This window comes from Amphibalanus amphitrite, unplaced genomic scaffold (assembly GCF_019059575.1).
Source record: "Amphibalanus amphitrite isolate SeventyFive unplaced genomic scaffold, NRLGWU_Aamphi_draft 000506F_arrow, whole genome shotgun sequence".
In the NCBI taxonomy this organism is placed as follows: Eukaryota; Metazoa; Arthropoda; class Thecostraca; order Balanomorpha; family Balanidae; genus Amphibalanus; species Amphibalanus amphitrite.
The window spans coordinates 438,368-453,958 of NW_024882000.1; the positions used below are offsets into that span (position 1 = coordinate 438,368).

The 15,591-nt window shown below is 55.8% G+C and overlaps 1 protein-coding gene across 1 annotated transcript in view; it reads left to right on the plus strand.

Annotated features, from left to right (window-relative positions):
- Positions 1–15,591, plus strand: part of LOC122392920 (leucine-rich repeat-containing protein 24-like) — a 47,793-nt gene that overhangs the window by 12,358 nt on the left and 19,844 nt on the right. The gene's annotated exons all lie outside the window — the stretch shown is intronic.

Sequence of the window (15,591 nt, forward strand, 5' to 3'; positions counted from 1 at the left end):
TAGCTAATGGAACACATCAGACTGCTGTGGCTGGAACAGATTTATTGCTGTCAGGCCGTCGGCTGCATGCAACATTTTACACTTCACTTTTATCCAAACTTGTATTCGGAACGAGTTCACGTGAAGGCTTTCAAGCGAGCACATTTTCCTGAAGTAGTAATGGCTGGTGTTGTAGTTCTAACAGATTTGCTAATAGAGCTCGAACGCTTTATCTCGTGCAAAGCTGGATACCCACGAGAGTCCTTTTGCGAAGTAATCATGCAATGATGGTACATAATTGACTTGTGGAGCCGGAGCCGACTGCAAAGTTAGTCTCCTTTTAGTGCTGAGAGAGATTAATGACGAGAGGCCGTGTTGGCGCGTCGCGCTGCAATTGAGTACCGCCTGCGGCTGGTGATTACCGACATTAGCTAATGAAACAAACCGGGCCGGCGCGGCGGCACGATTCATGGCCGGCCAGCCGCCGGAGGTCACAGCTGTACCGAGCGACCTGACCGTGCCACGTGGCCGCGCCCATAACACCGCGCCACACAAATGGGCACCAGTGTAATGGCCCGCTGTAATGGGATAACTGCACAGACTGCACCATAATGCCGATTGTGGAGGGCGGGGGGGGGGGGGGGCAATGACACAGGACTAGAAGAATTTTCTGGGTCTGACGACCAGGCGCCGGGCTGTCTGAGGGTATCTGGGACAAGAGTCGGTGGAACAGTCGCCGTGCAACAGACACTGCAGCTGACTGCTCCCCGCCGCCAGCTGACCGTGCGACAACCGCTGGGGGCTGTTCAGCGGAGAAGACAACCACCAAACGTAAACGTGAATTGCTTGAGGTTCCTTTTATGTTATATTTATATGCCTACAAAGGGTTCCATTTATTAAGTCAAGTCCTAAGTGGTGTCCTACATAAAGCTTTTTTGGTTTAAAACCCCAAATAAATCGTGACCTGCGTTTTTCTGTCGCAATTTTCGTGCTACCGGCGTTCTACGTGTGCCTTGAATACTGATGGGGCTCGGCGGCGTCAGAATAATTAACGGTGAGTAATTTATGGGTCGGCCGTCCGAAGAGCAGGCACGCGTCTCCGCTCAATCTCGACCCGTCGTCAGCTGGGGCAAAAAGCGGCCGGGTAGTGAGACCGGGGACATTTTCCGGCTTGCCGGCGGCGGCGCTCAGCCTTCCAGCAGTGATCAGGCGATGAAAGGCACCCCGCCCCGTGCAGCGCTTCCCTTCGGCTTACGGTCGTACTTCGGCCAACCGGCCACCGCTTCAGCCGGCCAGAAATACTCTGAAACATGTGTCATCGAAACACCTTATGATATAACTATGATGTAGTTTTCAAAGAGCCTTGACGGAGTAGTGAGGTCAAATGTTGCCTCGGCCACATTTACATATCTGCCTAGGCCGCATTTCCGTTTAGCCCACAACTTCAACGAGCGGTTGGAACGGCAGTCGAACTTCGACGACATTCAGGTTGGGCTGACTGATTGCCACCGGCTGATCGCTGATTGCCGGATGACGGAACCACCGCCCGCGCCCGCCGAAGACTGGCGACATCTAACCACGGACCTTTTCTCCCTGACGGCTAACCGCTGACTTTCGACTGCTGACTTCCGACTCTGCCATCATCACTGTTAGCTGCTGGCTACTGAATGCTTACTACTTAATACTGACTACTGGGTAGGGACTGCTGGCTACTGGCCTCTGACTTCTGACCCCTTTCTGACCCCCGACTTCTGACTTCTGACTTTTGACCTCCCCCCTTCTGACCGCTGACCGCCGACCACCGATCACTTCCCTCTGACGGCCGGCGCTGTCGTGGTCACGCGTCCATTGGCGGCCGGTCGACGGCGGATCTATCGAGCGAGCCGCACTCCGCGGCCGCCGACATTGCTATTCCGGGTCGGGAGGCGGCGGTGACCGGTCGCCAGCATGACAATCGCGCCCGACGAGACGACCCGTGCAGCGGGCCTCGGGTGACCGCCGAGTGACCTTAGTCGGGCTCTTAGATGAGCCGCACAGGTGGGTATTAGGCGGACTGCGCCGACCAGGAGGCATGTGAATGGTCCCAGGTGGACTCGGGATGGACCTCGGAAAGTCCGGCTGAAATTTAGATGAACTGTCTTGGACGGTAGCGAGCTGATTCACTGCAGGCGGCTGGACACTGATGAAAAGGAATCGACCGCCCACATGACTCAGTTGAGAGGCGTTCCGGGCTCCGAGCGGCCCGTACACACGCTACAGTATAGGGAGGCGGCCGGCTGAGGCTGTCACGTGTGTTTGGTGCTGCAGCCCTCGAGTGAACCAATAGATCCCATATGGAGCTGCTGGTGGGTGGCCGCCGGCGGAGCTAGGTAAATTTGGCAAGCAAGGTGCTTTCGATGAAATTGTCGAATGACGAGCTTTCAATGCTTAGCAGATTATTATCATCATTATCAGCGACTACTTATGTGTTCGCGATAAGTAGGTATGTCCCTGCAATGAAGACATCTGCCCGGGCAAATGTTCTGATGCATTCCATCGATATCTACGCTGGCATACCATAACGGTTGCAACACTGGCATCTCGCACACATTTCATCACCTTGTCATCGTCTGTCTCGACGACAGCACATCGACCAGTCGCATATGCCTATAGACCCACGTTCCATAGCTGCTCGACGCGTTATCGAGTGGGTAGGATATCAAACTTCTGAGAACGCCAGGTGACTCACACACCCAGTCATCGCGACAGCAGGAGAGCGAACATCAACAGCCCTTGGAGGCGCTGCTGAGGTGATATTCACTCCACATGATTCACTCAATTCGGTTCAAAGTACTCTGTCTTCGCGTGGGATGGATTGACGCGGCACAGAGGTCACCTAGGCTCAGTGAAGGTTGAGTTGACTCAATGAATGCCATTTCGACGCCACGAATGCCGTCTCTTTAATGGAGGTCACTCGTCTCGGCAGATGTCGTTGATGGCAGCGCAGCGTCTCCGCCCCTTGCTGCGTGGGCTTTTCAGCAGCTCCGCGTTGGTCTCTGATTGTGATGGTGTGCGTGCTACCCGAGAAGTGTCCGATTATTTCGACCTCCGCTCACCGCCTGTTGAGAGGACCGATTTAGGCAAAAACCAAAAAAAAAAATCTGTTTTTACAACCGGCCGCACACTGCAAGCGTGCTGACAACTAGTTTTTGTCGAGATATTCTTTTTAGTGTTAAAGTCATAGGCAATAGACATTGATTGTAAAGTCCACTTATTTAGCATTTATCGTCCCCTGATTGCTGTTAACCGGTTAGCCAGAAACTCTATTCGGCCATTGTTCCGGTGAGCAGGTGGGTATGGGACGGAAACTGCGCTCTGTTGTCACTCGCCAGTGTTTCGGTAAATCAACACCGCCCTGTCTACCGGCCAGCATTTCCATACCGGAATCCCTCTGACTCAGGTGAGACCTCGCGACTGTCTGACGAGCCTGAGACGGGCCGTTAAACTGTCGTAACATTATGCGCGGCCCAGCCGAGATGTCGGCCAACTCGAGCCGCCGTCAGCCAGGGCGAGCTCGCCGCTCCGGGCCGGTCAGGGTTTCCAACTCCGAGCTCCCCCGGACGAAGAAATTACACGGTCAAAATGCACTTGCCGACACTCTTGGACAAAGTTCTGACGCTGTTAGCGACACGTCTGTTGAAGGCCCAACCTGTCCAAGAATCAACAGATCGATTAAGTGACCAGCTTTGTCCTACCTCACCGAGTGACCTTTGTTGCAGCAAACTTCTGGGTGAACTCGCCTTGTTGATTGTATCTGCTGCAACGGTATGTCGGCAGTGTCGTTAGCTCAGTTACCATCACTACCCGCCGTTGACGCTGTCTAATGTCTATATCCACTAGCGATGTACCGTGTCCATTCCCCCGTTAGGCAGCCCCGCTGACCCGCCGCGCCGGCCTGCTCAGTACCCGGGCCGATGCCGGGGTCTCAGGTGGGGCCGGTCGGCAGGTCCGATTTCACAGCGGCCCCGCGGTGATCAGTCCGGCGCCGACCGATTCGACCGGCCGGCACGGAGCGGCGAGGGCGCGCGTGCAGCGCCCGGCCTCCCGTCTGAATGTCAGCCGGTCCGCGGGCTTTGGATCGGCTGATGACTTCGGGGAGCCGTGCTGCAGCCCTGGCGCGCTGAATGCCCGCGGGCTCCGCCGATCTGGGCCCCGTGACCTATGTAAATGCCGGCAGGTACCGGGCCGGTCAGAACGGGCTGGTCTGGGCCGGTTCAAACGGAACCTTTTTCATGTTTGGGCCAGATTGGAGTTGACCTGAATCGGCTGCCTTTTTAGTAGTCGGCAATAGAGTGTAAATTCTGCTACATCAAAATGTGTTCGTTTGTCAGGTTTTCCGTGGTTGACGAAGATAACTTGAGAGTGACATTGCAAGTCCTTAACTCCTGTCCTGTCATAACGTTGGTCTTTTCTGTTGCACTTTTCCTCGTCTTACCTTGTGATGAGCCCTCTTCCCACTCCTCCATCATTCTGTACACACAAAGCCGGCGCGTGCGATGGCATCTCGCGGCCATCTAAGGGTCGCCGCGGGCCGTTACCGGCCACTAACGGCGCCAACACTCGATTATCGGCCATGAATTGGCTTCCTCGACGGCGCCATCGGCACTGGATTACACCGGCCGCCGGGGGCCCAGCAGCCCCGACTGACGGCGCCTGCAGCCCCGCCCGAGCTCGCCGGAAGCCTATTTGGGTCGAGCGCTAGCATTTTCCCGGTGGTTTCCATGAGATTGCCACGGCTGGTGTCAAACGCTGCCGGAGAGATTGAGCTCGCTCCGACCCGCGGCTCCAGCCTAGGTGTTAACAATACACTTTTGATATATTTGGGGCATCAGTCATCATATTTCTGGCGGATCCCCTTGAAATGGCGGTCATCTGTAACAGCTGAGACTTGAAAGAAAGAGTGGCGGCGATATGGGCTGGTTCGATTTGCGACTCCTTTTTCTTTCAAGGGACGTCGTCCAGAGCCCACACTTCGGCCAGGCACGAGTTGGCATTGTCATGGACAGGCTCCATATCGCTATATTTGCTTTTTTAAATAATAGAAAATAAAACCACTTACGATCGCAATGATTCTTCCGAGAAGCATCAACAATTTCTCCTTGGATTCTCGTAAAGTCAAGCGTAAAATTCAAATTTCCGGTAACATTCAGAGTTGACTCGAGTCCTTGACTGCTGTTTCACAATTTGACTTGGCTTCTTGGACTGACTATACCGTAAACTCTTCATATCGTGGCTTTAGTGTCCGGCTTTTATATACTAGATTGTCGGTTGGGATTCTGGGGCCATGTCGGCGTATGTATCAACTGAATCAGCATATGGGTGCGACGTAACTTAGAACGTTCAGACGTGCTTCGGTGAAAATAGACGACGTATCTGGCATTATCGGGATCCTATCGGTGTGCGCATGTATTTATACCGGGATAATAGGATCTGTCTGACAGCGCCGCCGGTACCTAATGACCAGTCGCAGCCGTGGTGACATGTCACCGCCCTAATAGCAGAGCCGACAGCCACCGACAGCCCTGTCGGTCAGCGGATACGGGATTCCCGGCCTGGTCCTCTGGCTGTCCGTCATAGTTTGTCGACATGTCGAACATCTGTCATTAGTCGTCTGGTCTGTCAGATATTCAGATACCTACCTTCTTTTATCGCCCAATGATTTGATGACCGTCTTCCGTCCTCGGCATTCGCTTGGCCATTTTAGCTGTATTTTATGCGTAGCAGCGACGGGCTATGTTAGGTCACAACGGAAGCTGAAACCGATACGGGTAATTATGTTCGGGCCCGTCCCTGAGCTGTGACGCACCTGTCGGTCGCCTGTCGCTCGTCGTGTCACGGGACAAAGGCGGCACGCGCTTTGTCCAGTTCGGGCGTGCCGGGGGGGGGGGGGTGAGCAACTCCGACCCATCGGTATGTCGAATGGGCATGGAAATCATGCTGCTGGGGAAGGGAGAGAGACTGGGGCAGTGTTACGTGCCCGAGATAGCTAAAAACGCCCGCTGGTATTCGTTGACAAGCAGAAGAAATAACTAAAATGCTCTCGAGGTAGCCAGAACTGGTAAGTGCGCTGCATGGAGCACGACCTTCAACGTCCACCTGCTACCTACTCGTCTGGATGCCTCTCTTACGTTACAGCTTTACAAACACTCCGGCAATGCAGTGGCGACTTCCCAGTCCTGTTGAACGCAAACCGTCCCTCTCCGCGCAGCGTGAAGGTCCATCGCCGGCTCCCGGTTCCGATGGCTGTTTTTCCGTGGATCTTGCCGTCGGCGGCACGGCGCAGCGCACGTGACCGGCCGCTAGAACACCCCACTTGTGGCCTGCGGAGGCCTCCCCAGCCGGCTGTTTACGCACTGGGAGTGATCGCTGCTCAGTAGCCCATCGAGGAGCGCTCCGCATCCGTGCCGACTGGGAGCCATGCGGTAACCTCGTCAGAGAACTCAGCTGAGGCGATTACCGAGCGGAGATGCGGTTCATAGTCCCACACTCGCCGCTCGGGTTGGTTCCTAGAGTCCCTGGGCCAGTTTACGGAAATGTTGTTCGGAAGTCCGCCGGTCTGCCCGGATATGTGTCCATTTGAGGTGATCACACTGCTGGCATCGCCAAGGATCAGTCGCGTGTGCCGAGAAGTAGAAATGCCATAACGGTCGCCGGCAGCTGATATACGCCTGCTCCGGATGGAAGTACAGGGCGTGTCATTTACTTGTGAATAGGCTTGTCAGGTTACGGACTGTCGATCAACTTTTCGTCAATCTATAATAGGAATAAGTCTGTCAGCCATGGACCAATTTATACAGACGCCAGACTTAGATAGGTCTTTTTATCAATGGACTAATACTCGATACAAGATTTTCGATACAAGATTATCGTAACACACCTTTGCTTGGTGCTGCAGGTGTCAGTACTCACGGCGTGCTGCTGTAGCGCCTCTGTAATGGCTGTGTCGCTGAGGGACTTATAAAGCTCTGACATTGTCGTGACATCTTTAACACCTCTGTACAAGGTTTGGGGATCGTTAAACACCTTGGTCGTGCAGAGATTGGCTGAAAGGCAAACAGCTCGGATCAATAGCAGGACCGTTTTGCCTCCGACGAGCTCTTTTGAAACAGTCACGTAGCTCGTAACCCGTGACTGGGCCTACTCCTCGTCCGCGAGACTGATATAACCGGATAGAACACTGATAGAACCAACACTCTACTAGTTATCGCTTAATCCTAGCATCGTATATTAACAGCGAACTTATACTGCTGGGTGACACTGATGCAGCAGGGCGTAATCTCCTGCCCTCTTCAAGGAGAAATTTAGTCAAGCGCATTATGAAAATTGGATTGCTGCATAAATACTGACGAACTTTTACTTCTTTTGACTGAAAACGCTTGGAACCAAGTAGACCCCGGCGGCCCGCTCTCCATCCATTCTTCTACATCACACCGCTCTGCCCAGCAGCCCCGCTTCTAACAGAGTTAGGCGTGGACGTTCAGAGGCCGCGGCGGCCGGCCCCGGGCGGTACTTTGAGGCCGGGCAGGTCATCACGGGCCGCCGAGTGGCGCCGGACGCTCCCGAGCTCATCTCAGAGCCACCAGCCATCATCCGACAGCGGCGAGCGGCGAGCTGATGTGGCCGACCGAGACGGCCAGCCAGAGACGGACGGGCGCCGGGGGAGTGTGCCGCCCGCCGTCCCGCGGCGGTTACTGACGGCGCCCGGCGGCTGTCTGCGGCTCTGCGGCAGACGGTGCTGTCCGCGGCCACGGGGGAGCGCCGAACACGGCGGCGACAGGCGCGGTCCGCCGGGACGCTCCGCGGCCTGTCATTACGGAACTACACAGCGACTAGCGCCTCCCCACCGCTGATCCATCGCCACTGCCCTATTGGACAGTCTGCCGTTCGCGCCGGTCCCTTGCCAGTGGACCCTCTGATCGGTTCGCGGAGCGAATGTCCCTGGTGATGGTTGCCAGAGGACAATGGTGCTGGTGATGAGGGACGGTTGCCGGGAAACGTCTTTTGACACTGGATAGGGGAAGACTGAACGCTATGGACGAACTGTGGACGGCCATCGCCGGTATTTTGTGAAGATTGTTGACGGTGAGCTGGATTCGAGCTGGATCCTGCATTGGAATGGGTGCATCATATCACTGAATGCAGTCCATCATGGGTTGTGGTGTATGAAGGACGGTGACGGTGGTGACTGACTGACTCTCCGAAGTCTCTGTGTACGACTGACTGACATCACTGGGTGGACCAGTGCTCTCAGATACCCGGTGGACTCACAAATCTCACCAGTCGGCCCGTCGGTCTTCCGTTGGACGATTGCACAAGAGTAGTGGGCGCATTTCACGCGGTCGTGGGCTCAGGTTTCAGACTGTGACCGAGATACGCTCGTTTCGATACCGAATGGAAGCCGACGCCCTTATCATTTTCTGAACTGGATGGGTTCGAGATTCAACTGCACTATCGTTCAGGTCCATCCTCAAGCATTTTGGTGTGCGTTTTATCGTTTTAGTCCGATCGCTGTCACCCCAACACCTGTCGCACAGTCGATACTACCCATCGTCATCACCACCTTCTGCCTTATCACATCAGACCACACATCACATCACACGGCACACCACATATCACACCATCACATCACCTCCGTCTCCATCACATCCCTCCAGAAGCTGAAGCCCACAGACGTCAGCCCTCGTCCCGCCCGTCCCTCCCTGTCCCGCACACCGGGCTTCGTCGAACGTCGGCCGCCTCTCGTCGCCGCGCAATTCCGTCGCTCGCAGACGTGATTGCTCCATTCACAGTGATTAGTCCAATTTGGCATTCGGCGCTGATGGTCGTCTGGCAACAGGCGGGCGCTTATGACGTCACAGGCTCCGGTCGCCGGTGGTCACCGTCCCGCGGCGCCGGCAGTGATTGGTCTGATTTGGGACCGCTTCAGGCGGCTGACGGGCGCTGTTTTCGCCACCTTCCGACCGCGAGATGACCTCGTTAGCAGGCTGCGTGTCCCCCGGGCCGCGTCCATCCGACCTCTCCCCGCCCGCGCAGTGGGAGGAGCGGAGGAGCACTCCTCTGCTGGCTGACAGACTGCCCCGCCCCGGGGCTCCGCCGACATCGACGCCATCTGATCTGCCGACTGGCGCCCGCGAACAAACGCCCTCAGCGGCCACGGAAGCACGCACAACACCGCCAAAACGGTGTGTGGGGTGGCGGCGGGGTGGCGCCGGCCCACCCCCGCTGCTGGGGTCGGGTCGGGCGGATGGGAGGCGGATCGAGGGAGGCGGGGCGCTGGCTGGCCCGGACCGGCTATCGAGCGGCCTGTTTTCGGCAGTTGGGCGGCAACGGGGCGGGCGCGGTGAAGGCTGGGGCGGCGCAGTGGATTTCGGGCCGGGAAGTTGGGCAGCGGAGGCTAAAGGAGTGGGCCAGAACCGGCGTCTGGCGTGCTGCTCTGCCTGTGTTTGCACGACGTACAGGCGCGGTTGAGCGGGAACTCTTGATGGTGTAAGACAAATCAAGGTGGATTCTGCAGTGGAGCGTGTGGCATCATATCGCAGTCCATCAGATTTGAACGTTATGGTCGAGCCGGCGCTCGACATTTTAACAAGTTCATCAGTTCGCATCCAGGAACATTTTGATCTCAAGTTTACACTACGTGGAATTCCAAACGAGCAAGTTTTAAATTAACTTATTAAAAAGTTTAACTCACGCGATATGTTCAGCATCCCCCTTCTGTTGGATATCCACGTGCTTTGCTTCAGGCATTGCTTAGTGAAGTGATCGTTGACTTGGCAAATTAAATATCTACAATCAAAGTGAAGTACTTACCTCAATGGGTAATCAGTAAGGCAGACTGTCCCGAATCGTCCTCATACGCTACGCTAGTACAACTTCTCTAATTCAGTTTTGAATTAGTTCACTGAAAACTGCATGACCTTATCAGCTTTAATCGAATCAATGAAGTTTTACTAGGACCATGTAATATAAAATATAAATAGAATATAAAAGACGGTTAACTTTCTCCAAAAACCGACTGTCTTTATTCTCCCCAAATCTGCACATCAAATTTTCCATCAGCGTGTTTTTGCGCGAGATAAAATTACTATGCGTTCCGTCAATTACATAAAATACAAATAGAGTGAGGCACCATCAAACACCACCCCCTGACCTTCAAGGGTCACTCTCACTGCGGTGCCGAACATCACCAACGTGCCATGGGGTCCCGTCCACTTCCACAATATGAAGTGACGGCACCCTGGTAACAACACCCGGCTGCGACCTATCACCACAGCGTGATCCAGGCTGTCGGACCCACACGGCGTCCCCGACAGTGTAGGCGCTGTCCGTGCCCTCCGGACCGCTGCCGTCCGATGGATCACCACCAGTGCCAGTGACTGTCCTCACGCTGTCCCTGACCGAGTACCGGTAGATCTGTCCGGCTGGTGTCGTAGCCGAGCTCTGTCCGTCCTGAGGTGTTACGTTGTAAAGATGCACGGCATCGCCAACGGTGCACCCTGTTCTTGCGGCTATGACCTTCACGGTCCGATGATTCCTCTCTACCACACCATTTCCACTTGGGCGGTAGACGGCGCGGAACCTAAGCCGAATTTTCCACTTTGCCGCGAACACTGCAAACGCCCGACTGCGAAAGGCGGTATCATTATCCGCCAGGATCTCTTCTGGAGCTCCACGTTCATTGAAAATTCGATGCAGCTCTTCAATGACGTGCGCTGAATCTGCCCTTCGAAGCAATCTCCACAAACTGAACCTCGAAGGACCGCAGTCGACCACCGACAGGTACAGACTGCGCTGGTGGTGCGTGACGTCAATCGCCAGCCTAGTCCAGGACTCGTTCACCTCCAGCTTCCCAGGCTTCCACTTAACTGGTGCTGGGTCGATAGACCTGCATGCGTCACAGTGGGACACGACGGCACGCGCCTCTCTCCTCGTAATGTTCGGAGAAATCTCGCGCCGAGCGAAGAACAGCGTCCTCCGTACTCCAGGATGGCCTGCGCGGGTGTGCACCTCGCGAACCGCTGCTCGCCGTCCTCTTTCTTCGTCCTCGGTCCCATCTGCCCCGACGCCATCGCCGCCATCACCGCTCGTGCTGGAGCTATCTTCATCACCGCTGGTGCACTCAGCATTCACCGCAGCACCACACGTCCCAGCGGACTCTCCGTTCAGTGGACCGCGCAGCCACTGAGCGGGAACCCGGCTGAGGCAGTCCGCTTTGTTGTCCGCCGACTTCACCAGAGTCACTGTCAGATGCAGGTTGAATTCGGCCACCAACTGCTTGACTATGTCGACTCGGCGCCGTATCAGCATTTCTCCGTGGGCCTTAGTGCGGAGACGTGCTCGGCTACTTAATGCATCGTCGAGCCAGCGATGAACAGTGGCCGAGTCCGTTTTCAGCTCGATGACTCGCATGCCCCAGGCGATAGCTAGATTGATGCCTCGCAGGGCGGCATCGAGCTCTGCCATATTTATGTGAGTCGTCTCATCCTTTCGAAGCCAGCATCCGTCTTCGATGATGTTTCCATCTTGCGTCTCCAGAGCGATTCCCGCCGCCACAGAGGAGGCGTCCGTCCACACGACAGCACTGTCTCCACTGACGTGCCAGTGACCTCGCGCTGGATCATCATTCACCATCCGCTCAGCCACGTACATCATCTGCTCGCGCAGCTCTGGATCGTCGGTAACATCGTCCCAGTGGTGAGTCACAGCATTGACTCGACGTTTCAGCCAGGCCGCTGCCGGCCTCAGCCAGCCGCACACTGGCATGTGCGCCACCAGACGTCCGCACCAGGAGAACACAGCGCGGCGTGTCATGACGTCAGGAGGGGCACCGACTGCGTTATCCCGAGTCCAGTGGAGATCACCGTCTCCTGCGACACCAACCCGCAGGCCCAGCAGCCGTGCTCCGTCCTGGACTCTCTCTGGAGGCTTGCACTCCAGGCCGTACTTAGAGAAGTGCTCCACTACACGATCGGCCGTAACAATGTCCTCATCGACACACAGGTCGTCCACATACGGTATTGTGGCGCGCTCCGCATCGGCGTCTTGGCTGAGAACCGCTTGCACCACCTTCTTCATCATCAGCGGGGCCACGTTCAATCCGAACCCGACCCTCGTCAACGCATAACGCCGTCCGCCGACAATCACGGTCTGAAATGGCCAAAGGCGCTGGTCTGTGCGAATCTGCAGGTAAGCTCGCTTCAAATCCACCACGGCGAGATTCTTACCGTGGCGGCGCCACCTCCGCAGCGTGTCTGTGCAGACGTCGGCCTCTGCTGTGTGCGCAGGTACGTGGCTGTTCAACTGACGGTAGTCCAGACAGGGTCGCACCTTGCACTTACTGCCCTGCTCCACAGCCATCAGCGGCAACAGTCCACGGGGAGGGCCATAGACGGACTGATCGTATGGAATTAGCCATCCATTGTCTATCCAAGTCTGAAGTTCGGCTTCAAATTCCTGCCTGGCTTCTGCTGACATGGCATACTCAGGCACACTGCTGGATAGACTGGCTGGCTCAGCTCCATCTTCCCACTTCCACGACATCGTCCACGCTCGTTGGTCGGCATCAAACCGTACTGAGAAATCGGGCGTGTCCACCACCAATTCATCTTCAAGGCCTGGTGGAGTGGGCGGCGTAGTCGGCTTCCCACAGAACTTGACATCAGAGGGGGATGCAATCATCACGCCACCCAGAGCCGAGATGGCGGGCACTCCGAGTACCATCTCGACACCCATCGGTTTGTCATCAAGAACCAGCACAGAAACATTCGCCGACTGCCCGGAACACGTTCTCAGCTGCACAGTTCCAACCCCACTGGAGAAAAACGGGTCTCCACTCATCGACGTTACCGCTGTTCTCTGAGGCCGCCACGCCTCACACACAGACTTGTAAACCAGGTTCTCTGTGCAGCCAGAATCCACCAGAGCTCGGCACCTGTGCCCGTCAACAGTCAGGTCTACGACCGGCAGAGCGCCACCCGTCACTGCGCGGGAGATGACGCCGGCGCTGACACACCATCTCCCACGCCGTTTCCCGAACGGACGGGGCACCGAGACGCCAAATGGTTGGGTTCGCCGCACACCCAGCACCGTCTTGTCACACGTCTCGCAGCTCTAGATGGCTCAGCCGTCGTTTCGTGATTGTTTCTCTGTGCCCGCGTGAGGCGCTCTCCTGCCGCCGCGGCTGCCATCGCCGGGTCATTCTTCACGGCCCGTCGGGCACTGCTCAAGGCGCTCTCGATGCTCAGGTCCTGCACTCGATAGCTGGCGCCGATTGCTTCACGCACGTATAGTGGAAGACCAGAGATAAAAGAGCACAGAAGGGTCCGATCTGAAACACCTCCAAAAAGTGTGGACAGTCGCCGGAGGTCTGCCAGGAAAACATCCACTGCTTCACCTGGTCTGAGCTTCCTAGCCACAAACTCTTCATACGCCCCAAGGGGATCTGGCGCAAACGCAGACTGCAGTGCGTCCTTCACCGACTCGTACGACGTTCGATCTCTCGCTGGCAACTGTGCATAAACAGTGAATGCATCACCTTTCAACTTCAGAGGTAGGATCCTCATAATATCACTGCCCTGCAGCTCGCACAGTATTTCAGTTCGGTTCAGCCACCGTACGACGTCTTCCTTGCCGGAATAATCATCGATCGCATCGATATACTCGTCATCGTTAGCTTTACGTTTCTTTGGAGCCATTTTACCACCCGTATATACAAGGAAAAAATGCCGAAATAGCTTGTAATATAAAATATAAATAGAATATAAAAGACGGTTAACTTTCTCCAAAAACCGACTGTCTTTATTCTCCCCAAATCTGCACATCAAATTTTCCATCAGCGTGTTTTTGCGCGAGATAAAATTACTATGCGTTCCGTCAATTACATACAATACAAATAGAGTGAGGCACCATCAAACAGACCACCAGAAGCGTATTTTACATGTGCACTGTTCATACGCTCACATGCGCCTGTCCGCATCCCATGTTGACATCCCTATAGTATGCAGACCTGCCGATCTGTGAGTGATGACCTAACAGGGCCGGTCGTGCTCGTTACAGCCGCGACTCTCCATCCCGTCAATCCGCGCTGCTCGGAGATTCACAGCTCCTTGGCTCGCCGGTAACGACGCCCGTTAAACGAGCGCCGGCTCATCCATAGTTGACCGTAAACGGGGCGGCCGTCAGCGGCGACCGGCCCGGTCAAGTGTCTGGCTGAGTTACGGCGTCGATAGCGCCGCCGAGGAGCGCACGCCGCATAGGGGGACCTGCTCGCCCTCCCCCCGCGGCCGTGTCTTGCCGTGGGCGGCGTGCCAGCGCGGTGGTGACGGCAGCAGCAGGCTCTGCCGAGCCGCCTGAGCCGCTAGCTGACGGCCTGTCGGAGCCATAATCAATCGGCGAGCACAGATTCAATTTTGCCCGTCCATCGCTCGTGGCGGCGCGCCGCTCTGCCGTCCTCCGCGGCTCGCCCGACCGAGCGGGGGCGAGGGCGAGGGCGAGCGGCGGCGGTCTGCGCCGGCACGCGCTCGGCCGTGTCAGAGTGAAAAGGGGCAAACGGCGGCCGCGGAGAGCGCTGGAGACGGAGAGAAATGGAGCCGAGACGGCGTATCGACAGGGGAGAGGAGCAGAGAGACAGAGCCGGAGCACAGAGACGAGCAGTCTGCGACTGTCTTGATGGCTCAATCGACGAACATGCAAATGGTTGGGCGCTAAATCTAAATGTTTCGCTTTTGAAACCTTGTCCAAAGTAGCCCTCCTGTGACCGTTTTACCCCGAACAACCAATGAGTTAACAGCTGTTTGCGACTCTTACGTGCTGCTCAAAACTTTAAATGGGAAAACTTAACTAATCATAAATTCTCTTAATTTTACAACCTGCTATTTTCCGATAAACTTCATCAGCAAACCCTATCGCGTGAGGAGAGGGCAATGCGTGCTGAATGCTGATCGTCGTTTTACGCAGGATCTTGTCAAAACTTTTATCGAAATGTGAGTGCTTACGGATTGGTGTGTCGAAGACATTGCGTCTATCCTGTTTTGGTAGAAAGAAGCTCTCACAAAAAGTTGCTTTTTACAATGCATTATACAACCAACCACCTGCCACGCATCGTCTGTCAACCACCGTCTGCCAGTTGCCGTCTATCAAGGGTCATCTGTCATGTCCCGTCTGTCATGTACCGTCTGCCATGCCCCGTCTATCATGTACCGTATGTCACATGCCGTCTGTCATGTCCCGTATGTCAGTTGCCGCCTGTCTCATGCCGTTTGTCACACGCCGTCTGTTGGTTACGGTCTATCATACACCGTCCGTCACTTGCCGTCTGTCATGTACCGTCTGTCACATACCGTCTGTCATGTCCCGTCTGTCACGTACCGTCTGTCAGCGGGCGCCCGTCCGTGTCGCCGCCCGCTGCCGCCTCTCGGCGAGGATATTGCCGCGGATGGCAGCCATAATTCACACGCCCCGCACGCGCCGCTGTTTAATGATCAGCTGTTCGGGGAATCTCGCTCCTCCCCCGGGCGATGGCGGAGCCCCCTCGCTCTGTATCGAAGAACAGGACAGTCAATACATCAGCCACCT